Source organism: Scyliorhinus canicula, chromosome 20 (assembly GCF_902713615.1).
Source record: "Scyliorhinus canicula chromosome 20, sScyCan1.1, whole genome shotgun sequence".
Taxonomy (NCBI): Eukaryota; Metazoa; Chordata; class Chondrichthyes; order Carcharhiniformes; family Scyliorhinidae; genus Scyliorhinus; species Scyliorhinus canicula.
In genome coordinates this window covers 53,656,381-53,684,372 of record NC_052165.1, presented here as the reverse complement: position 1 = coordinate 53,684,372, position 27,992 = coordinate 53,656,381, and the positions used below count along the sequence as shown (strand labels likewise).

The 27,992-nt window shown below is 47.6% G+C and overlaps 1 protein-coding gene across 4 annotated transcripts in view; it reads right to left on the bottom strand.

Annotated features, from left to right (window-relative positions):
* cacna2d4a (calcium channel, voltage-dependent, alpha 2/delta subunit 4a) overlaps positions 1 to 27,992 on the bottom strand; it is a 591,407-nt gene that overhangs the window by 4,169 nt on the left and 559,246 nt on the right. The gene's annotated exons all lie outside the window — the stretch shown is intronic.

Genomic DNA, 27,992 nt, shown 5'->3' with positions numbered 1-27,992 from the left:
TACTGTCAAGAGCAGATCCAGGTCTGTGCAGGCCGAATGCTAAATATTGGTATAGAAATTATCAATAGCAGAAATTGGCTCAAGTGATAGTACATTCACATCTGAGTCAGAAGACTGTGCTTTAAGACCTGAGCACAAACATCGAGGCTGATGCTCCAGTGTGATGCTGAGGGATTAATGCACTGTCAGAGGTGCAGTCTTTTAGACAAGACATTAAACTGAGGACTAATATACTCTCTCAGGTGGGCACAAACATTCTCATTGTAATATTCTGAAGAATACATTGGGTTGGGCTGGATTCACTTTTCCCCAGCGACATGTTTTTCGTGATTTCGGTGGGATTGTGTCTTCCCTCTGCTTGTCAATGGGATTTCCCATTGAAGCCAGCCCATGCTGCTGGGAAACCCAAGGGCGGAGAGTGTGCTGCCAGGGGGAAAAGTGAATGACAACGGCTAAAGAATTCCTGCCATTATTGCTAGCATGCTGGCCAGTGTTTATCCCTCGGTCAACGTTCCAATAAAAAACAGATCATCTGGTCATGATCACATTACTGCTTCTGAGAGATTACCATGCAAAAATTGGCTGCCAAGTTGCAACAGTGACTGTACTTCAAAAGTATTGCATTGCTCTTGAAAGATATCGGTCAGAATTCTCAGATCACGGAATCATTGAATCATAGAATTTACAATGCAGGAAGCCATTCGGCCCATCGAGTCTGCACCAGTCCTTGGAAAGAGCACCCTGCTTAAGCTTAAGCCCACCCCGCCACGCTATTCCCGTAATCCAGGAACCCCACTGAACCTTTAGACACAAATTTAGCATGGCCAATGCACCTAACCGGCACAGCTTTGGACTGTGGGAGGAAACCGGAGCACTCAGGGGAAACCCCTGCAGACACGGGGAGAACGTGCAGACTCCACACAGGCAATCACCTGAGGCCAGAATTGAACCCGGGACCCTGGAGCTGTGAGGCAGCAATGCTAACCATTGTGCCACCGTGCCGTCCCGTCATTACGATTCACTTTTCCCACTGGCAGCGCACCCCTGCCCATGCGTTTCCAACTGGCGTGGGGTGGTTACAATGACAAGTTGCAGGAAGATAGAATCCTGCCACCAGCGAATAGCACGTAGCTGAGAAACACGTGGCTGGGCGACTGCAGAATACAGCCCATCAAATGAATGCAAGTGTTTCTTTCTTCATGCTACATGTAAGTGAGCGCACTTGGCGATAATTGCATATTAATTATGTTTTATTGTACGCAGGTGCAGAGCATTAACTGGAGATTGAATCATGTTCCTACATATTGGAACAGGCTGAGACTGGAGTTTGAAGATGCAAGTTTATAAAACATTTCTGAATGAAAATTTAGAAAAGTGTGTAAACATCAGCTCCAGTTCTATCCTTCCTTGCTGGGTTTTCTGCAGTAGAACACTTGGGACCTGTTGGACAGTTCGCAGGAAGGTGAAAAACACACAAGGAAACTTGCACCTTCCGTGGAAAACCAGAGCCTTCTTCAAACCAGAGCTTTGACAAAGTGTCATCCAGACTGGAAACGTTAGCTCCCTTCTCTCTCCATGATGCTGCCAGACCTGCTGAGATTGTCCAGTATTTTCTGTTTGTTTCAGATTCCAGCACCCGCAGTAATTTGCTTTTACCTTCTGTCACATTTTGCTACTAACAATTACTTGCCCTGATTTTACACTGAAACAATGCTGAAAACAGTGTGGAATATCTAAGCCAAGGAATGCAAGATTACAATTGATCTGAGCGATGTCATGTTGAAGATAGCATTTCACGAAGATTGGAACTGAAGCATATCAATTGGGACTGAGATGAGGGCGCTTCACTTTGTAGCAGCTCATGTTACATGTGATCTGATACTAGTTGTTGCTAAGACTTTAAATGGGAGACAGTTGTATTCTCTGATGCTAACATAGTTTACCTTGATGAGCACAAGACAATTATAAGGAATGACATAATGCATCATGCTGACTAATTCATTATATGAAATACTATTAAAGAGAGGTATGTCCTTTCAATGATTTCCTACTTATAACTGTTAACATTTAGCCACGGAACAGTAGGTGCTTCATCTGTTGTTCTCTGAGGAGTATGTTGCGATGAGGCATTCCTACAGCTGGTACATCCAATTTACCACATTAATCAGCCAGGAGGAAAGGCAATGGAATGTTGTTTCTTTTTTAACGCAGGCATCTTGTAAATGATTTTGCTGCTAGACTTTGATCAGCTGCCCATTAAGATTTTTGTTTGCAGGATGTGAGTGAAATCAGTCCAGCCACATCCTCCTGTAAACTTTTAAAAACAGATATTATTTTTACAAGCCAAGGTCCAAGGAAACTTTTTCCTTGTCGTGCCATGCTGTAGACAGTTTAGAAAATTCTTGACATTACAAACATTTTACTGGCATCTTTCTACTTTGCTTGCAAAGGGACCAGTGTTGTTAAAAGGATCTATTGCGTTGTTCAACATTGGTGCAAGAAGGATAAATCTGCTGCTACCTTTGCTTCATAAAAGTAGGTATTTGTAGCACAATTATTGACTTTACACATGATTTCCCAACCTAGGTTTATGCGGCCTGATGGACATAATGTCACAACATGGCTGTCCTATAGCTGATTGTGAATTACTTATTAATGTTTTCACCAGGTCAGCAAGCAAGTGGTTTTAGAACAAAAATATTCTCTATAAGATGTTCAATGGCCGGGATTCTTCATTTGGGTGACTCTGGGCGGATTCACCGTTGCCCAACGCCGATATAGTAATGGGTGATTGGGCAGTGAATCCCTTCCGATATCCAAATCGGGTCGGCACCAGTTTGACGCCGGTTTTCTATCCTCCATCCCCTCCAAAATGGCATCTTCACATCACGCGCCTCACGTCGTTGGAACGGCGTTAGCGCGTCACCTGATGGCCCTCCCCCGATGCTCTGCCCCCGATGGGCCAAGTTCTCAACAGCGAGGTTGACATGTGGTCTCAGCGGTCAGGAACCCGGTGTGGCGGCTGCGGACTGTGTCCAGCGCCGCCACAGTTGGCGAGGAACTGTTTGTAAATATTGTGGTTACAGCACTTCAGAGTTACTCACCCATGAAGGGAGATGAATGAAGCAAGGCTGACAGCTATGTTTCTGGAAGCTGTCAATCACAGCCCACGAAGATGAATGCATGGTTTGTAGCTAAATGATCTGAGGGGTTTAACATAGGTCACTGCTTTTCTCTTTCCACGAATGTGCTTCCCGTGTCTGAGCCAAGGTGTGTTGAAAAAGAAGTTTTTTTTCACTGTCCCAGCCTGGAATGCTCTCTAGCTTCCAGTTAGAGGTCCCTTATAGGGGGGGGATCTATAGTGGGGGGGGGTTCCTTTAGTTAGAGGCTCGGGGGCGGGGGGGGCTCCCTTTAGATAGGAGGTCTCTGCGGGGTCCCTTTAGATAGGAGGTCTCTGTGGGGTCCCTTTAGTTAGGGGTCTGTGGGGGAGTCCCTTTAGTTTAGGTCTTTTTCAATGGCCCCCGACCGCGCCACGTCAACTTTGCGCGCCTGATTGGCGGTGATTCTCTGGGGACCGGAGAACCCCCCTCACCACCCCTACCCTCCACCAACGCCCCTACCCCCTCACCACCCCTACCCCCTCCAACACCCCTACCCCCCTCCCCACCACCCCTACCCCCCCAAACGCCGCAACCCCCCAACCAAACGCCGCAACCCCCCCAAACGCCGCAACCCCCCCACCAAACGCCGCAACCCCCCCAAACGCCGCAACCCCCCCAAACGCCGCAAACCCCCCCAAACGCCGCAACCCCCCCAAACGCCGCAACCCCCCAAACGCCGCAACCCCCCCAAACGCCGCAACCCCCCCCAAACGCCGCAACCCCCCCAAACGCCGCAACCCCCCCAAACGCCGCAACCCCCCCAAACGCCGCAACCCCCCCAAAACGCCGCAACACCCCCCAAATGCTGCAACCCCCCCCCGCCAAACGCCGCAACCCCCCCAAACGCCGCAACCCCCCCAAACGCCGCAACCCCCCCCAAACGCCGCAACCCCCCCAAACGCCGCAACCCCCCCAAAACGCCGCAACACCCCCCAAATGCTGCAACCCCCCCCCCCCGCCAAACGCCGCAACCCCCCCCCAATCCACCCCTCTACCCCCGCACTCGCCCTAGGTCACTGAACGGCGTCAACCATCAGCAATGGTTGACGCCGTTTTAAAGCTACTCTGTTTTTCGCCGACGTGGCCCATGGCCACATCGGCGGGAATTCGGCCCATCCGGCACGGAGAATGTCTGTCTGTTAAAAATCAATGACATCCCGCCGGCGCCAGCTGTTTTCAGAGGCTGCCGGCGGGATTTGCACGACGCCGGTTTTTGGCCGCACGGAGAATTAAAAACCCGGCGGAAGCGGGAATAACGCCGCCGCCGGCCGATTCTCCGACCCTGCGGGGGGTCGTAGAATTTCGCCCCATATATGTATCGGCCAGAAATAAATCCTCCTAAGGCTACCGTGCAACAGATATGATAATAGGTGGCCGAATATAAATGCTCCCTCCTCTGAAAATCATACATGGAACCACATGAGGAAATGTTCCCTGGATTAAGGAAGAGTGGCAAGGTAGGCAAACCAATCCATCCCTGCACAAAGCAAGAGGATGGACGAAACAGTATGTGTACCATACAGCACTGACAATCTTACAATGATTAACTTAAATACTGAATCTGAAGCTTCACCTCCAGCTCACTAAATGTACACGTTTGTCTTTCACAGGTGTTGTCTATTTCCTCACCACTCCAGTGTATGTCTCTGTTACAAATTTGGATCTGCTTTGGAAACTTTCTTGTGAGACCAAATGATAGCAAAATATCACAAGTGGTTTGAACAGCTTTGCTTGGAGGCTGACTCTCACTGTTCTATTTCTGCCTGTTTGAGAGCAGAACCAGAGGATATATCAATACCAGTCTGAGCACAATCTCTCCAAAAGTGGACAAAATGAATGCTTGGAGAAGTGAGGTTTGATATGAATTGTTAAGTGGATCAAAGTATTTTATTTCACAGTGAATAACATGAAACAATATGGTCAGCTTCACTTAGTTTGACAAGTAAAATTTCACTTTGTGTAATGATACAAAATAAAGAATACACTTTGCTTCTCCACATCAGTATTTGACAGAAACAAAATGTGGTCAAGTTATCTTTCCACATTTCTAATTTGTTGATTCCGAAAAGCTCTTTGCAACCTCAACTTGAAGAAAACCTGACTTCCATCTCAATCTGTTTCCAACATTTTGTATAAACCAATTAGACTACATCAAACTAACTGAGGGACAAATTAAAAGGGGGAGTCCCTTAAAGGAATACTGCCTTGAACAAAAACAAATCCCAAATGAAACTTAAAACAACAAACTAAAATGTGATTAAGATACACATGGTCCACAGACTCCACAAGGCCTCAAAAATGGCAGGCATCCTGGGAGTCCGTGAACCAATGCAACCTAAGGTAGTGTGGGACCATTGCGTGCAAGACCCTCCACCCAGTTCCCCAATGTTAAGGGGCAGGACTCTTCTGTCGGGGGAGCTCCACTGAGGACCTCCACTGCTGGAAGACAATGAGGCGCACCATGGTATGTCTGGGCGACGGGCAAGGGCAAGCGAATGAAGGGCGTGCAGCAACCTTACAGGAAATCCCTCCATGCAGTACGAAAGGGAATCGAGGGCATTTCCACAAGGCAGCTTGGGCAGTGGAGCTCCAGTTCCCTAAGGGGAGTTTGGGTCTTGGGGCCAATATGAAATTCCATCTGACCAAGGGTGCGCTCAGGCAGGAGTTCACTGCACATCTACCGTTCCTTGAGACTACGTCAGGTCCGAGCATGACCGTTTTGAGGTCATGGACGATACTGGCTATGAGCTAGATACCCACAGGCAAGCAGGTTGCGAAAACCTGTCAGGTCTATGAACAGGAGCTTCATGTCATGGGCTGTGCACCTGGCAGAAATGAATTCATCTCCAGGGCACAGCATCTAGGAGAGGGCTCGACATATAGACATCACTGGAGAGGGTCTGAAGGAGGAAGGACATTATCTGGGTACAGAGGCACACCAGCGCCTGACCGCCCACCCTAAGCGGGAGATTCAGAACTCACAGCGACCCATTGCAGTCTTTTGTGCCAGAAGACCTGCAAGAGTATTCTCTGGAGTTTTGTGATAAAGTCAGGGGAAAGGGTCAAAGTGACCAGCTGGTACCACAACATGGAGGCAATCAGCTGATTCATAACCAGAACTCGATCCCTGTAAGACAGCACTTGGAGCAGTCCTGTCCAGCGTCTCAGGCGAGGGACGACTTTGGCCTCCAGCTCCTCCCAATTCGCTGGCCAGGATTCCTCAGCTGTGCAAAGATAGACTCCCAAGTAAAGGAGGCCTGTTCCATCTGAAAGGCCTGTGCTCCTCCGAGAGGGGTCCAGCTGCCACGGATGACCAGGTGTCCGGAACACTTGGCCTTGGCATAGGAGGCTAGAGAGTAGGCTAAGCCCCACAGCCTGGCACTCACGCATTCTCCGCAGGTCAGCTGGGTCTGTGAACATGAGCATGTCACCAGCGTAGGCCAAAGTGAACACCCCGATGTCTGGCTCATGCAAAATCAATCCCGACAACCTCCTCCGCAAGAGATGCAGAAAAGGCTCCATGCAGTTGGCCAGACAAGGGGCAGCCCTGGGGCACTTCTTGCCCAAAGAGAAGTGGCACCGTCAGGGACCCGTTAATCTTAACAAGACACTCTGCGTTTGACTGCAGAGATCGGATCTTGGTGACATAGTGCATTCCGAACCCAAATACCCACAGAGTTCCAAATAGGTATTTGTAATCCACCCTGCTGAACCACTTCTGGTTGAGACAGGAAAGCGCGCAACACACCAGCCTCTTGGAATGGTGGATCAGATCCCAGATACAATGGATGCCATTGTAAATGGTCCGACCCAGGACTGTGTAGGACTGGTCAGGATGAATCATGTAATCCAGTATGGTGCCAAGATAGGAAGACGTTGATGTGGCAAAGAGTTTGTAATTCATGTTGAGGAGAGAGTCGGGACACTAGTTTTGCAACAGGTGGTGATCCCCCTTCTTGGGCAGCAGGGCAATAACAACCCTGGGCCATCAAAGAGGCATCTCCCCTGTTGTGATGGTCTCCCACAGGGCCCAGGCCTAGTTGCTCCCTAGGACACCGCAGAATGCCCAGAAGAATTCCTCAGTCAGCCCGTCCAGTCCCGGGTCTTACCCCTGGAGAGGCTGTCAAGGATGATGCTCAGCTCCCCCAGGCTGATAGGAGCATCAAGATTTCCAGTGCCCTCTGGGCCGACCTGCAGCAGGTCCTCCCACAAAACTCTGCTAGCATCCTCACTGGATGGATCCGGAGATTAAGGGGCAGTGTAGAAATTCTGGGAGTGGGTCTTGATGCCCTCCGGATCCAAGACGAGGGACCCATCATCGGCCAGCAGCGTAAGGAACTGCTGACGGATCCCATGTCTTTTTTAAAGCGAGTAGAAGAAGGCAAAGTCACAGTCCAGATTCTTAAGGAAGTGGATCCACGACCTCACATATGCACCATGGGACCTGGCGAGTTGCAGGTCCCTCAGCGTACCCTTCCTCTCTCTGTACGTCAGCTGTACGTCCTCATCAGGCTGAAGCGTGAGTCCAGGTCGAGCACCTCCTTCTCAACTCCTCCACTCTGGATTTCCGGCTCCCCTTGCATACTCTTGACAGAAGACACAGACATGAGCCTTGTCCATGATCCACCCCGGCCTGAAAGGGGGGAAGCCTCCCCACTTCCTTTTCCAGCTGTATCATAAGCAATGAAACAAGCTCACGTACTGCTCATCCTCTAGAAGCAGGTTGTTAAAGTTCCAGTAAACAGACACGGCCCGAGCGCAGGACAGAACAAGTTCCGACCACACCAGATGGTGGTCCTAGCAAGGCACCTACGGCACAAAAGCCGATGGAATGCAGGACATGTATGCCCTTGAAATGTAAAAGCAGTCAATTCAAGATGCTTCGACTCCAGGCCTCATGAAAGTGAACACACTGTCCAGGTCCCTCAACTTCACCACTGCTGGCGTGCAGCGCTGGATACTGAGGTGGTCCCTGGCCCTGAGGACAATGTACTCGCCCACATCAATGGAGCCGAGAAGAGTGGGCACTTGTTCAAAGGAAGTTGTTTGCTGCTGGTTTGGCGGGGAGCACAGACATTGACAAAGTGAAGCACCACTCCCGCCCTCGTGGGCCGTTGGGTGCAGCAATCGTCCTGGCACAAGCTCCTTAACTCTAAGATCTCCAGCTAAAAGTGCGGGGCCAATTAGATAGCCACCCCGCCAGAATGGAAGGCCAGATGACTCATGTAGACTCTCCCTTCGCACTCCAGGAGCCATGTGGCTTTGTTGCCCAGAGCAGTGTGAGTTTCCCGCAGGAAACACACTGCATACCTCCTGTCCCACAGGACAGAGAAGTTCTGCCGCCTGCATAGTGCCACTCTGCTGACATTGATGCTGAGGCTGTCTATGGTCACCTTCATGTCAGAAGTATTGTTACCTTCGCCATCACCACTTTAGTACTTGGAGGGAGGAGCGGCATGTGTGCCCCTCCATTCCCTCGGAAGTCTGCCGAGTGAGCCATTCAGTCGGCACTGCAGGTTCCAGTCCATGTCCAGCATCGGTGTGGGTGGACTGGACTAGCAGCACCAGCTTGAGGGCCAGCTGGACCTTGTTCCAGTGACCGCGGTTCATTAGAAGAAAATCCCAGAGAACCCAAGGGAGATGGTGGGGTGACTTGGTGGGAGAACGAGGGAGTCCACTGCCTCACTATAGATAGACTCCACAGTGCACATAACAGGGCTATGTGCGGCGTCGGTGTCGCATTTCCCGCTGAGGACCCTCTTGAACGTGAGTGCTGTTTTATAGCGTTGCGTTTCTCGGTGATGCACGTGGCAGGAAACAGGGGCTAAACGCTCTCACTATGGGACTTTGTTCCTATTTAGTTAAATTGCACCCTAGGATTTGATTCATGGTTATATTTAGTTAAAGCTTTATTATCACACTTTGTTTTTTGTTCTAATGGTTTGTGAGTGTGACAATTGTTCAGGGGATGGAGTGATGTGGGAGGGATTTCCTGTGTTGACAGTAATCAAAGAACGTTTTGTATTTGCCAATTTTCATTATGTGATGGATCCTCTTGGCCTTGCTTTCTTTTCCATTCAATTTACTGACCCTTTTATAAAGTCTTCCGATATCAGTTCAGGGTGGTCAGGCTGGTCAGGATGGTCAGGGTGGTCAGGCTGGTCAGGCTGGTCAGGGTGGTCAGGCTGGTCAGGGTGGTCAGGGTGGCCAGGATGGTCAGGGTGGTCAGGCTGGTCAGGGTGGTCAGGCTGGTCAGGCTGGTCAGGGTGGTACGGGGCTTACGATCAGAGCAGCCACATGGAATGTTAGGGGGTTATATGGCCCAGTAAAAGGGAACAAAATATTTTCACATCTCAAGAGCCTTCACATTGATGTTGCATTCCTTCAATAAACACATCTTTGTGTTAAAAGATCACACCAGATTATGTAAAGCATAGGTTGGCCAGGTTTTTCACTCCAGTTTTCACAGCAGAACTAGGCCGACAGACCTTTTGATCAACAAAAGAATACAGTTCCCTCCCTTCAATGTAATCTCAGACCCTGGTGGATGTTATACAATAGTTAGTGGCACACCTTTCCAAACCCCTGTAGTTTTGGTAAATGTCTATGCCCTAACTGGGAAAACACAATATTTATCACATTGTTTCTATCTTCCTTCCCTAATCTAGGCACCCACCATCTTAATTTTGGAGGAGGTCTAAACTGTGCTATCATACAGTACAAAAACTTTTGCCTTCTCCAGCGTTTCCAAGGTTCTCTCCACCTTTTTATTCACCACATTTTCACATATGTACACAAAATATCAGAAGAACACATCAACTCAATAAATAGCCACAACCCTCCTGACACCAACAGCCCGTCACGTCCCGCCTTACCCCATTTTGACCCCGTTAACCCCCCACTCCCTTCCCCCACCCTTTGCTGACCCCTCATAGGATGACCACGAGAGCTCCCCACAGGAGAATGCCATCCTCCACACTGAACTCCTGCTGCTTTGCAGGATAAGCCCACAGTTCCTCAGGGAGTGTTCCTTGTAGCCCACTGTGCAAGATGACATGGCCTAATTTCACCAACACAGGGTTTCTTTGGCTCCACATGAAAATATGTATGGCCATCATGGGTAGGGTGTCCATGAAGTTCAATGTTAATATGACTTTGCCCACTACTGGTGGGGATGGGGGGTGGACTTACAGGCAGTGGGAGACGGCTGACATCTGGTCCTGTGAACTGTGCTCCTGGACGATGTTCAAAGGTGCTCGCAGTAGTGCCCAGCATTGGATTCTGGCCGAGACTATTGCTGGAATCATTAATGTCTTCTTTAAAGATGCCAAGTAAGGGCGTATAGCCTGTGATTACCGTGAAATGATGTCCATGGACATACTAGTGAGATTTTATTACTGCGTATACCACATGCCAGTCCTTCCTTCTCAATTTTCACATAGCGGCGCTTTGCATTGGCCAGGGTTCTGGAAGTGTGTGTTATCTGCTGTCCCCTACCATTGTCCCACTGGTGGGAGAACACAGCCCTAATGCTTTATTGGGAGGCATCACATGTTAGGGTGAGTGATCTTGACGGATCGTGCTGTGTCAATAGTTTAGGTGACAACAACTGCCATTTCACTCTGGCGAATTGTTCCTCCTATGGCCCTTTCCATACCCATTTTTGATTTTTCTTCAATAGTGCATGCAGGGGCGCTAGCAAGGTGGCCAGGTTCAGGACAGACGTCCCATAATCATTTTGAAGTCCCAAAAAATGACTTCAGCTTTTTGCTGCTTTCAGATGACTGAACTCCCCTGGTAGCCTGGATCTTTTCCTCCACTGTGTACAACCCCTCCTTATCAATGTATTATCAAAGGTACGTGACCGCTTTTGCCTGGAAGATGCACTTGCCCCTCTTCAGGCGGATGCCCGGGTCAGAGAACCATCCGAGGACCTCTTCCAAGTTTACCAGATGCTACTTCTCAGTAGCTGCTGTAATACACAGAACATACAGTGTAGAAGGAGGCCATTTGGCCCATCGAGTCTGCACCGACCCACTTAAGCCCTCACTTCCACCCTATCCCCGTAACCCAATAACCCCATCAAACCTTTTTTGGTCACTAAGGGCAATTTAGCATGGCCAATCCACCTAACCTGCACATCTTTGGACAGTGGGAGGAAACCGGAGCACCCGGAGGAAACCCACGCAGACGTGGGGAGAACGTGAAGACTCCTCACAGACAGTGACCCAGCGGAGAGTTGAACCTGGGACCCTGGCGCTGTGAAGCCACAGTGCTGTCCACTTGTGCTACCATGTTGCCCTCCTTAACCGGAGGATCACCACACCTCAGGCGAGGGGCTAGATTGAGGAGGCAAGGCCTTTATGAATAACCTCAGCTGGTTCGGGAATTGAACCCGTGCTGCTGGCCTTGTTTTGCATCACAAACCAACTGTCTAGCCAGGTGAGCTAAACCGGCCCAGTGCGACTACTGTTGGCACCTATTAACATCTAGATGCCCTTAGCCGACTCCCATTGCCTATAATGCCCCGTCCCGTCAAGTCGCCGCTGGAAAATAGCACATGCTGATGACACTCTGAAGGGAATCCGGGTGTACTCGTACAACCCTCTATGTGTGTTGTTTTAAAAATTTAGAGTACCCAATTATTTTTTCCAATTAAGGGGCAATTTAGGGTGGCCAATCCACCTATCCTGCACACTTTTGGGTTGTGGGGGCGAAACCCACGCAGACACGGGGAGAATGTGCAAACTCCACACGGACAGTGACCTAGGGCCGGGATTCGAACCCAGGTCCTCAGCGCCGCAGGCAACAATGCTAACCACTGTGCCACCGTGCTGCCCTCTATGTGTGTTGATGGTGTCATACTACCAGATGGCGCGTCTTACTCCAACTGAAGGTACGTATGTCGAGCTTCGCGAATGAATGACCCCGGCCAACTTTGCTTACAGATCTTCTATGCTATGGGGTATCGGTCCAAGCGGGAGGCACAGTTTACTGTCATCTTATAATTGCCACACAAACCACTGCCACTGCCTATTCCGCGAACTGGACTGGGCAACTGATGCCCAAACTCTCTAGCTGTCTCAATTTGTCATCTACATTTGCAAGCAGGGCGTATGGACTGGTCAGGTCCCTGAAGTATTTCGGCTGGGCCTCTGGGTCAACACAAATTTCTGCTCTGACCCCCTTTATTTTTCCCAGGCCCTCCTGGGAGAAAGTGTAACCTCCACACAGAGGATCATCCAAGGTCGAATTGAACCCAGGTCCCTGGCGCTGTGAGGCAGCAATGCTAACCACTATGCCACCGTGCCGCCCCCATCAATTGAAGTAGGGGCCGGAGCACAAAGATATAATCACATTATTAAATGGCTGCATAACCTGTTAAATTGCGGTTGGGAATTTTATTTAATTTATTTTTACTAGAACCTGAGAACTTACTTACTTCCATTTAAGTAGACTTTTTTCCCGCTCTCTTTTTACAGGTATTTATTTGGGAAATTTTATTTCCAATCAGGGTAAATATCGAGTACTGCAAACCAAAAACAAATTAGAATGAGAGCTATTTCAATTTGAAACACCACATTGACAGTGGTGGAAATCTGCATTTCTGAGCAGGCAGATCAATATCAGCACAGCCTGCATTCACATGAGAGACAGGCATGCAGCTGGAGAACACAGCTCTTTCCTGTCCTATATTGCTTCAGGTCTTGCTGGCATTGACTCAGCTATGAGACAGAGCAGATGCCAGCAAGGCGGCTGAGTCTAATGGAAGCTCCACTGTTATAAAACAAAATAACAATTGTTTCAGCTGAAGGGAATCCCAGGGGAACACAGACGAGGACACTACATTCTCGAGAGAAAAGCGTTCTCACCCTACGTTACATGTCTGATGTGTGCCTTTCCTATTTTTACTCCATTTTGCTGCTTCCAGGTTAAAGGAATTTCCTTCTGCTCTTTGTTCTCATTTAGATTTATTTCAATGTCTGGAAAGGAACTGGCACTAACTTGGGCAGACCAATTGGAATTTTGTGGCCTCTGATATAGACTGAAGCCTTCATATACACATTAACACACCACATTGCTGTGCAGGCCTTGCTTAACAGGTTGTGTACCAAAGGAACTAGCAGTAGAAATAGCTTCAGTTGCAGGCTGTGTCCATTCCAACAAAAGCAAGCTTTATCTTTACAGAAAGCATTATGCACCAGTTAAATTAGATTAATAACTGCAGCTGAAATTTATCTTTTATATTTTTTGTTAGAATCAATTATTTCCAGACTTTTGTTTCCATGCAACAATCAGAACAGGTTTATCTGTATGTTTACTGCTGTGGCATCCCTTTTGACTCATAGAATGCCTACAGTGCAGAAGGAGGCCATTCGGCCCATCAAGTCTGAACTGCCCCTCTGAAAGAGCACTCTACCTAGGCCCAACCCCAATCCCTATTCCCGCAATCCCACCTAACCATTGGACACTTTGGGCCAATTTAGCATGGCCAATCCCCCAAACCTGCACATCTTTGGACAGTGGGAGGAAACCGGAGCACCCAGGGGAAACGCACGCGGACACGGGGAGAACGTGCAGACTCCGCACACACAGTGACCCAAGCCGTGAATTGAACCCGGGTCCCTGCCACTGTGAAGCAGCAGTGCTAACCACTGTGCTACTGTGCCGCACTTCTCTATGCTCCTCCAATGTTGGCATCACTCTATGGTTGATGTGCTTTCAACTGCTTCTGCTGGAATACCTTCCCTAAACCTGTTCACCTCACTACCTAATAAAATTACTGCGGATTACTGGAAACTGTAAACAAAGAGAAAATGCTGGAAAATCTCAGCAGATCTGGCAGCATCTGAATGGAGAGAAAAGAGCTAACGTTTCGAGCCCGATGACACTTTGTCAAAGCTCCCTGAAGCCAAATTCTTTAACCAAGCTTTTCATTATCTGTTCTGATACCTCGACATGAGGCTTCGTGGACTTAATTATTATAAATGCAATCTGTTGTTGTTGCTTTTACGTATATTTATTTGAAAACAATGCCACACTGCTCATGAATATATATATAAATTGAAGGCTTTTGTCTTCGTAACTGGAAACTGTATTGGCTTTCAAATTACTGCACACCTGGAGGATCTGGAACGCATCTATACAATGCAAACTAAATTCTTGAGACAGAGATGGCCTTGGCAGATTAACTGTTAGTTATTTGCTAAGCGCATGCCACCTGAATGGAGGTGCTCAATATAAATTGGATCTTCCACAGCGAACTCAAATTGAAAACACGGGTGCGAGTCAGCTGCCTCATCGCGCTTGACATGTGTCAGGACGAGGCAGTTGAACATCGCGAGCGGTCTCTTGCGAGATTTGCGACGCTCGAAATGTCTCGCATGACACAGAAGTGCATATTTAATGAATTATTTAAATATGCTCTTGCTCAATTCACCTGGGGCCCAGGATTCACTGGCCTCCCAGCGAGGGCTCAACTGGGCATTGAGTGGTATCGGTTCAAAGTCATGAACCAGTCGTGATGGGAAGTGGGGTGTCTTTCTCGGGAGCTAGGGTGGCAGCCTGGAATTCTCCCTGGCAACTTGGCACCGCCACCCAGGCACCCTGGCAGTGCTGCCCGGGACCCTGAAAGAGCAATCAGCATGGTGCCCACCCTGGGGTTGGGGGCAGGCGGAGCTCAACCACTGGAGTAGCTGTCCAGGAGGTTTAACTGTTGAGGCATGAGAGCAATGCGATCTCTGTCTGATGCAACATGAGTAAGGGTGCCTGTTAGCTATGCCTCTTCCTGAAGCAGATAGCCATTGTACCTGGCTGGGGCACAGCTGAGTCCTGGGATCCAGCAGACCTCTGACTGTCTGATCCCTGGGATGTCCCTGCCTCCACCTGAGGTGCATTAGAAGCAGTGTGGTGCTCACCAGATAGTGACCCAGAAGCCTGCCTGATAAGGTTGTCCACCGAGGTGTGTCTCTCAGCAATGGTGGATGGTGTGGGTGATAGCCGTGATGCTTCTTCGGTGCCCTCCTATGACATCTCCTCCAATATCGTGTTGAGGGTGGGCGGTGGGACACTGTTGGTGGAGGGGCCAGTCTGTTCAGGTGATGTGTCAGGTTAAGGGTTTGGCATACACAGAACTCACTTCCGTTTGGTCATCTGGATGAATGTGCAGTAATGGCTCCTCACTTTTCCCTTGCAGACACACCTCGCCCTCAGCATAGGCCCACTCCTACTCCTCCCCTGCGAGCTCCAGGGCGCTCTCGTCAAAAGGAGTGAGGATCCTCAGCTCGAGTATCCTGCACGGAGATAAATGGGGATGATGTGAGCTGAATGCCTGATGGGTCAGATGCCCATAATCCCTGGCCTGTGTGGGCACTGCACAAAAGCAGGGATGGGTTCTGATAAGGAATGCTGGGGGTGAGAGTGGGCCCTGGGAGGTGGCAGCATGTGGGATCGAGGTGACATTCCGAGGGATGATGACAAGATGGAGTGTTGAGAGGAAATAGGAGAAATTACCCTGGCAGAACAGAGTAGGTCGTTCAGCTTCTTGTGGCACTGCATCGCTCTTCTGCAGGTTGCTGGCACTGGCCAATGCTTGACTGTCCCCCAGGCAGGATTCGTAACCTTGCTGGAGGGTCTCTTGCCATCATGGAGGTAAATTGTTACATACCTTCCCTCCACGGCATCCAGCATATGGGTGAGGGCCCCACCTGTAAATTGAGGGGCAGGTTTCCTTTCTGCCATCCTCCTGGTTGAAATGAAAAAATGAAATGAAATGAAAATCGCTTATTGTCACGAGTAGGCTTCAATGAAGTTACTGTGAAAAGCCCCTAGTCGCCACGTTCCGGCACCTGTCCGGGGAGGCTGGTACGGGAATTGAACCCGCGCTGCTGGCCTGCTTGGTCTGCTTTAAAGCCAGCGATTTAGCTCAGTGAGCTAAACCAGCCCCTAGTTTGAATAAGAGTAAGTGCTGTGGAGCTATTTAAATGCAGCGCCTCCTTGATTGAAGTGCTTAGGTGACCTCCAGGGTGGCCAAATCAGATGTTTCGCATCTCAGGTGCGGCGTTAATTACATGGGTCTTGTGTTATGTGCTCTGGGATAAGACAGGCTGCAACTGGATGCAGCTTTAACCAAAAGAGACTCCACACCTTGAAGTTAGTTCAATCTGATTTATTGAACCAGTAGAACAGTTAGCACAGTTCTCTATGAGTTCGACTCTCTGCTAACCTAAGTGTGGTTACTCTGTCTGACTGAACCAGACTAGCTCTTAGCCACGTGCTGGAGGTGTGATACTGTAATTACACCCTGACTCACTATGTAGATATTCATCAGTGGAAAGAGGCGGAGTGTGAATGCCTCATGCCTTTTCTCGTGAGATACCACACCTGAGTGTCCTGCCTGCTCATTGGTCATGTCCTGTTTTCTGTGTTCGTTAGCTGCCTGTCTGTGCCTGTCTGCATATCATTATCTGCATGTCTGCATATCATGACAATGGGAAACAATATTTTTCCATGTGCCCAGAAATTATGGTGCAGGGCAGCACGGTGGCACAGTGGGTTAGCCCTGTTGCCTCACAGCGCCGAGGTTCTAGGTTCGATCCTGGCTCTGGGTCACTGTCCATGTGATGTTTGCTCGTTCTCCCCGTGTCTGCGTGGGTTCCGCCTCCACAACCCAAAAATGTGCAGGGTAGGTGGACTAGCCACACTAAATTGCCCCTTAATTGGAAAAAAATAATTGGGTACTCTAAATTTATTTTAAAAATAAATTATGGGCCTGATCACATCATCGGGGCTGGTGGGAATTGCATCGGTTTTCATACCAAAATCGGCATTTTGCCATTTTCTACTGTAGCCATCTAAGATGGACACCAGTAACACAAAATGGAAGACTGCAAAGAATACAGGGAAAAACGGACATAGTAAAGAGCAAACAGCTTGCAGAAGCTTTCAGCATTGAGACACTTGCAAAAACCAGTTTTCCGACAGCTGCAGAGTTCAGGCAGCGCTGTTAATGGGAAAGCCATCTACATACTAATGAGGTGATACCGGGACAGTCCCGGGCACAATAGATACACTCAAGTATCTATTGATACTTTCAATAGAGAAGCAGACACGATGGAGCCAGCAAAACCAGGACAATGAGTCCTAAGAACTGCCCCAGCCATCAAGGAACGACCCTAGGATAGGGGGGGTTCAAATCATATCGATTGGGGAAAGGCCCAATCGATCCCTAGCAGGTGAGGAAGCCCGCCCCAAGGGGCACGGACCTCCTGGGACCTATAAAAGAAGCTCCCGCACATGGTTCGGTCTCCTGTCTCCGGCCTCCGACTCCTGTCTTTTACACCAGCCGTCGAGCAGCAGCCATCGATAAGTAAGTGCCAAACAACGATCGTTACCTTGACCCAGGCATTACTTATACCCGTGCCGACCAGTAGTAACAAGAAGTTGCAGACCAGAACGGAACGAAGGCTTTGTTCCCTGACCTTGCCTGTTCCTTCTTAGATAAGTATTAGTCGTTTAATGGTAGAAGTAAGTTAGTCTTTAGCGTGTGCATGAGTATTTGTTATAATTGTGCCTTATTACTGTGATGACAGAAGCAGTATGTTGCATCAACGTGAGTGGATCAGGACAGACTGTTGGTGATGGTGACCCCCCCATGAACGTAAAGCTATCGACCATCTCCACTTCGGAGCCATTGATGCAGATAGGACTGTGTGTCGTGCTGCGCTTCCTGAAGTCGATGATCAGTTCCTTGGTCTTTCTAACATTTAGAGAGAGATTGTTTCCGGTACATCATGCAACCAAGTGATTTATCTCCCTCTTGTAGTCTGATTCGTTGTTGTTTGAGATGCAGTCCACCACAGTCATATCATCCGCAAACTTATAGATAGAATTGGAGTTAAATCTTGCCACACAGTCATGTGTGTATAGGTTGTCCAAGGCCTTTCCATCATAGACGTATTAGGGGTGGAGGCGGGAAGGTAGCGGTGTCCGACCGCCACCATCCTGCCCGATTAAATGCCTCCTCACTTCCAATCTCACAATGAGGAGTGCAGTTGGCAATGCTATGATATTTCTCACTTAACAAAGTGTAGCACTGGATGGATACTATCATCTCCCCTTCTCCACACAGTCCAGTATTACTACAGATATAATTACTGTCCATCCTCCACACAGTTTAAATTATTAGATTATTATATCACAATTTCTCTTCAGTCGCTGTTCCATGAGAAGTGGATAGCCTAGAAATATCCTGACTTTCCCTCTGGTGTATAAATGGACTGCTTTTCATTTGATGTGTTTTGCTTGCTTGCAATTCTCAATCTCTGGACTCTCAATGAATGAGCACCAACCTTATGCAAAGGTGTGTTTCCACAGGTGTTAACCTGAAAATCTTAGAGGTGAACAATGAGGAAGAGTAGCCGTGTTAATTTGGTATTCCAGAGGTGGGCATGAATTGAGGATTCACTTGTGCTCCTATACACAGAGGTGGACTGCAGCTGTGGTTATTGGGTTTGGAAGCGCATGTTTGCAATGTGTGCCTCTGTAAATAAATATCCACAAGTATGTACCAGAAGTGGGCAGCACGGTGGCACAGTGGTTAGCATTGCTGCCTATGGCGCTGAGGACCCGGGTTCGAATCCCAGCCCTGGGTCACTGTCTGTGTGGAGTTTGCACATTCTCCCCGTGTTTGCGTGGGTTTCACCCCCACAACCCAAAAGATGTGCAGGATAGGTGGATTGGCCATGCTAAATTGCCCCTTAACTCGAAAACATTGGGCACTCTAAATTAAAAAAAAGTATGTACCAGAAGTACCAGAATGTTGCCTGGTGTGGAGGGAAGATCATATGAGGAAAGTCTGAAGGACTTGAGGCTGTTTTCGTTAGAGAGAAGAAGGTTAAGAGGGGACTTAATTGAGGCATACAAGATGATCAGAGGATTAAATAGAGCCTTTTTCCTCGGATGGTGATGTCCAGCACGAGGGGACATAGCTTTAAATTGAGGGGAGATAGATACAGGACAGATGTCAGAGGTAGGTTCTTTATTCAGAGAGTAGTAAGGGCGTGGAATGCCCTGCCTGCAACAGTACTGGACTCGCCAACACTAAACGCATTCAAATAGTCATTGGATAAACATATGGACGATAAGGGAATAGTGTAGAGGGACTTTAGAGGGGTTTCACAGGATGGTGCAACATCATGGGCCGAAGGACTGCGTTGTAATGTTCTATGTAAGATTATGCTCCAGTTTTATCCTTCATTGCATATTTTTGCACTGTAACAATTGTAGTTACCTGGATATAGCCAACGTTAAACTCACTCTCAATGAAAGTATTGGTCATGCAACGTTCACTACCAAATAAGTGAATAGGTATTGCAAGCTAATGGTTTAAAAGAGAGAACAAATACTTTTCAAAATTGAGATAAGATGAAACAAGTGGATTAACATGCAATCCTATCACCTTTTAGATGTTAGCTTGATTAGATAATTGTATTCTCTGTCTGCAGGTTGTAAGGGTTTTGTACAAAACAGTAACATTCACTTGTCTGCCAACATGCACTGTGGGGCGTGTTACAGAGTATGCCTGATACACAATAGCCTTTAGATCAATAGTCTTTGTTTATGACATTACAACTCAAGAGGATGGAGAGAAAATAAACAAAATATGTTAATAATTGTTAGTAATGAATTGTTTAAAATAAATGTTCTTCAGTACACAATGATGATAGAAAGATTACTAAGGCTTTTGTCTGAGACTTGAGGTTGTTTAAATAAACCAGAAGTGCAATATCGATTCAATTAACCTGTTTTAGTTTATTCAACACCTTTACTAATATAAACAGCTGAGCGACAATTACCAGAAGCAGATTGAGTCGTCCATAAATCAAATTCTGAATCTTTATTCTCAACTATGTTTAGGTTAGCAGGCTGAACCATTAACTCATTCTGTGATAAATTGCTGATGAAGAATACATTCATTGACTATTTGCTTGGCGATAATAGAAAATAAAAATACTTATACAAAAATGGAGCATGAAAGACAAATTGTAACAGAAAAAGATAAAGGTAATTGGGCGGAATTCTCCCATTTTTAGACTGGCAAGCAAATCTGGTAGCAACTGGTCCACTGACCAGAATGTGGATCCCGCGCCAGATTCAGTTGATGGGTTCAAAGGTCCCAGCACCGGGGGGACGATTCTCCGAGCCCCACGCTGGGCCGGAGAATCGGAGCAACCACGCCACGACGTGCTGACACCGGGGGGCCTCCGATGGAGTCTGGCCCGCGATCGGGGCCCACCAATTGGCGGGCCAGCCTCTCACCCCCCGGGCCTACTTCCTGGCGCGGCCGGCCACTGAACACCGACTCCATGTTGGGTTGGGGCCGGCACGCATAAGACGTTCCCCGTGCATGCGCAGGATGGCGCAGCCCAACTGCACATGTGCAGGTTGGCGAGTGGCGTGCACCAGTGCCGTGCTGGCCCCCTATGGGGGCCAGAATAGGTCGTGCCCGGGCTGCATTTGCACCGGTGTGAAACACGACGGCGCGAATACTTGGCGTCAATATCGGAGAATCGCTCCCCATATTTAAACCCCGGTTCAGCACCCTCCTATCACTTTCTCCAGTCCACCTGTGTGCCAAGTGGATAATTCATCTCAGTTTCCTCCAGAGGTCCCCAGCATCACAGATGTCAGTCTTCAGCCAATTCGATTGACCTCACGTGATATCAAGAAGCGGCTGAAGGCACTGATTACTGCAAAGGCCATGGACCCCGACATTATTCTGGTAACAGTACTGAAGACTTGTGCTTCAGATGTTCGGGCGCCCCTAGGCAAGCTGTTCCAGTGCAGCTACATCACTGGCATCTATCCAGCAATATGGAAAATTACCCAGGTATGTCCTGTACGCAAAAAGCAAAACAAATTCAACCTAGCCAATTACCACCCTATCAGTCTACTCTCAAAGAGGTGAAAGTGACTGCCCTTGACATCAAGGCAGCATTTGAACGAGTATTGCATCAAGGAACTCTAGCTAAACTGGATTAATAGGAATTTGGGGGGAAAACACTCCACTGGTTGGAATCATACCTGGCACAAAGGAAGATGGTAGTGGTTGTTGGAAGCCAGTCATCTCAGTCCCGGACATCACTGAAGGAGTTCCTTAGGGTAGTGTCCTCGGCCCAACCATCTTCAGCTGCTTCATCAATGAACTTCCTTTCAACATAAGATCAGGTGTGGAGATGTTCGCTAATGATTGCACAATGTTCAACACCATTCGCCACTCCTCAGATACTGAAAGTCCTGGGGGTTGCCATTGACCAGAACCTGAACTGGACTAGCCGTAAAAATACTATGGCTACAAGAACAGGTCAGATGATTGGAATCCTGAGGTGAGTAACTCACCTCCTGACTCTCACCTGTCCATCACCTACAGTAATGGAATACTCTCCAATTGCCTGGATGAGTGCTCTCACAACACTCAAGAAGCTTGACACCATCCAGTACAAAGCAGCCCGCTTGACTAGCACTCCTTCAACAAATATACACTCCAATCACCACCGACATACAGTGGTAGCCAAGTATACCATCTGCAAGACGCACTGCAGGAACAAAGCTTTTTCCATTCTCACTTTTAACTCCTCACTGAAATGAGATATTGAAGACCAGAATGGGTAGGGGGTGAGGAGTATAAGGATATAAATGGGAGAAATTGGCAGCTAAGCTTTGGCACCTTAGATCACATTGTTCCTCATGCTACCTCACCCTTGGTATTTGCACACACATAAAGTGGAGCGGCATTCCATTCCACAGGTGTTATATCTGGAGCTCTGGGGGGGGGGGGGGGTGAGGTTGAGAAATTGTGAATTACATCATTGAACCAATGTGGCTCGGAACTGCACTTATTGATTTGGCATAACTATAAGCACTTGTTTGCTCATTGATTTGGCATAACTATAAGCACTTGTTTGCTCATGACGAATGGATGGAATCTGTTTGGTCACAGATTAATGGCATTAATTGTTAACCCATGACTCCTCTTCACTGATGATCATCTGTGACTCATTTCCATTTCACAGTAGGAATGTCTGCACCCTGTGACATCTGTCTACCAGACCCTGAACTTAAATGGGAGTTCCTGTTTCCAAAGAGGGCTATGACCAACAGCAACTTTCACAAATCACTGCAGCCTGTTCAATGTTCGTGTGAACCATCCTGAATGCGCCACACTAACAGGCCCCCACCCCATAATCTGCAGTCTGCGTTCATCCCTTCCCAGTAATACATGGGCTACCCGTTAGACCCCCATGTTTCTCTGCGTTTCATGCAGCATTGTTGGGGCCCAGCTTCCCTACCCTCAGTTTTCGCTCTCTCTTGCATTGTTCGACCACTTCATCCAACTCCTTGCCCATCTGCCGACCATTGTGAGTCCTCACCTTTTACTCACCCCCACCTTGCACAACTCTCCTTCCACATTGACCCCCTCGTCTTTGCTTGTCTTTGTCATGCCACAAGCTGACTGCCCAGGCCACACCTTGCACTCCAGCCCCGGCCGAACTTTGGACCTCTGTTGCGGTGACTACATAAGTCCCACAACACAGTACTGTCCCAATAGACACTGATGTGTGGTGCTGGGGAGAAAGATGCCCCTGTGCTCCTTAACCCCAGGTGCAGTACTGTGAACTAAGATGGTGACACAGGAGGGTCTATGAGTCCCGCAGCGTGGTGTTGTCCGTGAAGATCAGCTCGGCATGGAGATGGAAGGCAGGAACTGGTCTGCCCCAGTAGAGTGGTGTACAGTGCATCATGGGCAGTACAGCACTATGGCAGGTAGGCTACTAAATTCTTTAACCATCTCTAATCATATGTGTCCTCATTCTGTATTGATTGCTCTGCGTCCATTTACTGCAGATATGGTAAACACATACAACTTTCTAAATCTGTGTTCTTTTACCTGTATCTACTGGTACAGCCCCACTGTGGCTGGATCTAGATCAGATACCAATGTTGATAGTGCATATTTCACAAACTAAAGTATGTGCTGCTTTTGTCCCTCTCTATCGTTTTAAGGTTCCAGCGCACAAAACCAAAATCTTTGGTTTTTGTTGATAAACTCAATAAATGCACCCCAAGACATGAATTCTCAAATTATGATTAAGTTGAATAAAACTGAGGAACTGGTGATCTACCTATTTGTTACAGAGACTACTTCATCATTTCTACATAATAATAGAGCATGGATATGTTCCACAGAGAGAAAAGCACCGAGGATGTAGTTACTTATGGCCAATGATAGCTTTATATTTCTACTTGCTGGGTAGTAGAATTTTACCCGTACGGTCAGAGGTTGAAGTACTGTCAGAGGCACTGTTCTTCAAATGAGATATTAAACTCCAAGGTGTGGACAAAAGATCACATAGCACTGCTTACAGACAAGATGAGAGTTTTCCTGCTGCCCTGGCTAACATTTGTCCCTCTCAAATAACAATATATAATTCGTTGCTGTTTGTAGTACAGCAGCCAACCTGCAGCTGCAATGTAACGCGATGTGTGCCACACTGCACCCTCGAGTTGCTGTAAAGAATCACAACTTTTTTTTAAACAAAATAATGGATCAAGAATTCCACACAATGACATTAAATATGATTCAATGAGGCAGAATTGAGCCACTTGCCTCCCTGAGTTGTTTTCTTTTGACAGATCACTTGTATAATACCCATGATACAGCCACCTTTGTCCAATTTATTTAATCCGCTGAAGGATTCTCTTCCAAGAAAAGAAAGCGAACCAACATTTCAGCTGGTTCCCAAAGATAATCAGGCCAAAACTCCACAATTTTTAATTAATTTCAATCTCAGGTTGCCGTCTACGTGACCTAATCCGTTACTCTTTCCAGGTGCAAATCGTGTTGAACCAACACTCAGTATTCTCTGGGTGATTGTGGCAAGGACTAAACAACATAATGGGCAACAAAGCGAAGCCGAGCAGTATCTCCGGCAGCACCGCACCCCTCCCCGACAAACACAATGCATTCTATGCTCGATTGGAGAAGGTAACCAACAATCCGCTGTTGAGTGCCCCAGCAGCCCTTAACTCACCCATACCCACCATCACAGCTTCCAAAGTCAGATCGGTTTTCCTGAAAGTGAACCCTCGGAAGGCGATGGGCCCGGACGGGATCCCTGGTCATGCACTCAGAGCGTGCACGGACCAGCTGGCAGAGGCATTAGTGGACATATTTAACCTGTCCCTACTCCACTCCGAGGTCCCCACCTGCTTCAAGACGACCACCGGTGCCAAAGAAGAGCCAGGCAACGTACCTCAATGACTACCGCCTGGTGGCCTAACTTCAGTCGTAATGAAGTGCTTCGAGAGGTTGATCATGAAGCGCATCACCTCCATACTCCCAGAACACCTTGATCCACTACAATTTGCATACCGTCGCAACCGGTCCACAGCAGACGCCATCTCCCTGACCTTACACTCATCCCTCAAGCATCTCGACAACAAGGACTCCTACATCAGACTCCTATTTATTGACTACAGCTCCGCGTTCAACACCATAATCCCAGCCAAGCTTATATCAAAGCTCCAAAACCTAGAACTTGGCTCCCCACTCTGCAACTGGATCCTCAATTTTCTGACCAACAGACCACAATCAGTAAGAATGAACAACAGCACCTGCTCCACAATAGTCTTCAATACCGGGGCCCCGCAAGGCTGTGTACTTAGCCCCCTACTCTACTCCCTGTACACACACTACTGCGTGGCAAAATATGGTTCCAACTCCATCTACAAGTTTGCTGACGATATGACTATAGTGGGCAGAATCTCGAATAACGACGAGTCAGAATACAGGAGGGTGATAGAGAACCTAGTGGAGTGGTGCAGCGACAACAATCTCTCCCACAATGCCCGAAAATCTAAAGAGCTGGTCATTGACTTCAGGAAGCAAAGTACTGTACATACCCCTGTCAGCATCAACGGGGCCGAGGTGGAGATGGTTAGCAGTTTCAAATTCCTAGGGGTGCACATCTCCAAAAATCTGTCCTGGTCCACCCATGTCGACGCTATAACCAAGAAAGCACAACAGCGCCTATACTTCCTCCGGAAACGAAGGAAATTCGGCATGTCCACATTAACCCTTACCAACTTTTACAGATGCACCATAGAAAGCATCCTATCGGGCTGCATCACAGCCTGGTATGGCAACTGCTCAGCCCAGGACCGCAAGAAACTTCAGAGAGTCGTGAACACCGCCCAGTCCATCACATGAACCTGCCTCCCATCCATTGACTCCATTTACACCTCCCGCTGCCTGGGGAAAGCAGGCTGCATAATCAAAGACCCCTCCAACCCGGCTTACTCACTCTTCCACCTTCTTCCATCGGGCAGGAGATACAGAAGTCTGAGAACACACACGCAGATATTCAAAAACAGCTTCTTCCCCGCTGTTACCAGACTCCTAAATGACCCTCATATGGACTAACCTCGTTAACACTACACCCTGTGTGCTTCATCTGATGCCGGTGCTTATGTAGTTACATTGTGTTGCCCTATTATGTACTTTCTTTTATTCCCTTTTCTTCCCATATACTTAATGATCTGTTGAGCTGCCCTCAGAAAAAATACTTTTCACTGTACCTCGGTACATGTGACAATAAACGAATCCAATCCAATCCAATCCAATCCACTGTGAGTTTATCTTAGCCTTTATTTTCCTTAACAGATTTTGGAACAGTCCTCAATTCCACACTTATTAAGCTTACCTATCTGCATCTTAATTTAAAAAGAAAACCATTGTCATTCAGCATTAGACTCATCTTCAAATTGACTGACATCCAGTGATACATATTTTGTTATTCAACTTGAAAACAGTGCGATAGCACACCCTGTTGGCAGTTTAATACATCTGCAACTCTGCCGAAACATAATTATAAGGAAGAATACTTGTATTTACACTATCCCCTTCCCATCTTACTGAAATACCTCAAACCACTTGACTGAATGAGTGACTTTGGGGTGCAGTATTATGGCGATAGTTCAATGAAAAGCAAAATGAACTTCGTTATACAGCTCAGGCAAATCCACATTGCACGAACTCCCATAAAGTGAGAGCTCTGATAAATGATCTTATCAAGGAGATTGTAGATGCTTTTGAAGTACTGAAAAACATATGTTTTCGAATTTCTTATGAGGAGAAAAAACAGATTTGATTTTGCAGGATGCTATTTTTGGCAGTTTCTCCTTTAGATACTCAGTTCAGCTGTTTATATGTTTGAATGTCATGCTGGGAACAAAAATGGTTGGCAATTTTTTGAAAAACAATCATTTCATAATAATGTAAAAATGAATGTACATTGTTTTTCATTTTTCAATTAGCTTCCAGCAGTGTAACTGATTACCCCAGGTGCTCCATCGCATTATTGACACCATGGCAACCATTTTGATTACAAAATAATATTTGTGGCAGGTAAGCACAACTTTCACGTGAGCTATGCTAGATACCACTTTGGTGAGGTCTTTAGTCCATGCAGAGGATGCTGATGCCATTTTGGAGCTCAATGCCCTCTCTAAATCTCACACAACTAAACATGCATTCAACAGCAGGAAAGCTACCCCCCCACCATTTTTTCCCCACCTCCCCCATCTAACCAGCATTGTTTAAAGCCATGTTTTTCAAACCTTTTTGCCTGGGACCCATTTTTACCAACTGGCCATCCTACAGGACCCATGCCGGCCAACCTTCACAACCCACGCCACCCGAGCTTTGCAACCCACCAATTCACTTAACTTTATGTGACAGGTGAGCCTGCTTGGTCCTCACGATCTCACTTGCTTTGTTATTCAATGTTACATTTTTGATAATGACTTCAGCTAATGATTTAAGATCTCACTGTGTCCATTTTAACAAAGAGATTTGTCTTCAAACTCGCCATGCTTAGTGTAGTGATCCTCGCCTGAGTGTGTACAGAAGGGGCTGATGGGAAATGGAAGTACCACCAGGGGGCAGCACGGGGACATATAAGACTGACGTCGAAGGCCCGCCCTCGCTCTCTTTGGCTGGAGAGACAGGGGAGCAGGACAGGGACGGAAGTTGAGCTCAGGGCTGCAAATGTGGTTAGGCCTGGTTGCAGAGCATAGAAAAGCAGTATCTTTACAAGTGCCATTCTGTAAGTAAAAGCTAACAAAGTCATTTATTGTGGAGCACAATAAACCATCCTTCAACTGCTGAACGACTTCTAGCATTCATTTAAGAAACATAACATGGTACAGGAGTGGCTTCTTTGAACAGAAAGAACCAACGCAACCAGCAAAAGCAACAGACCGGCCGCCCGACTGTGGAAGACTTCGCAGCCTCTCGACTCCAGACGACCTTCTGAAGCAATGGATCACACGCTACGTCCAGGGATGCTGAGAACTCCAGGTAATTTAAATAGCAACTGGAAAATGTTTAAACAGCAGTTTCAGCTATTCATGTCAGCTCTGGACTTAAATGCAGCCACTGATGACAGAAAAATTGGACTTTTACTCTCAACGGCAGGCCAGCAGGCGATAGATATTTATAACTCTTTTACGTATGTTGATACTGAAGATAAAACTAAGTATCAAGTGATAGTGGCAAAATTTGATGACCACTGTAAATCACAATCCAATGAAATCATTGAAAGTTTCAACCTGCGTAACAGATTCCAAAAAAAACGGGGAGACTATCTCCCACTTTATAACAGATCTGCGCTTGCTAGCACAAGGCTGCAACTATACTGATTTAACAGACTCAATCATCAGAGATCAATTAATCTATGGTCTTGCCGACGGAAATCTAAAAGAATCATT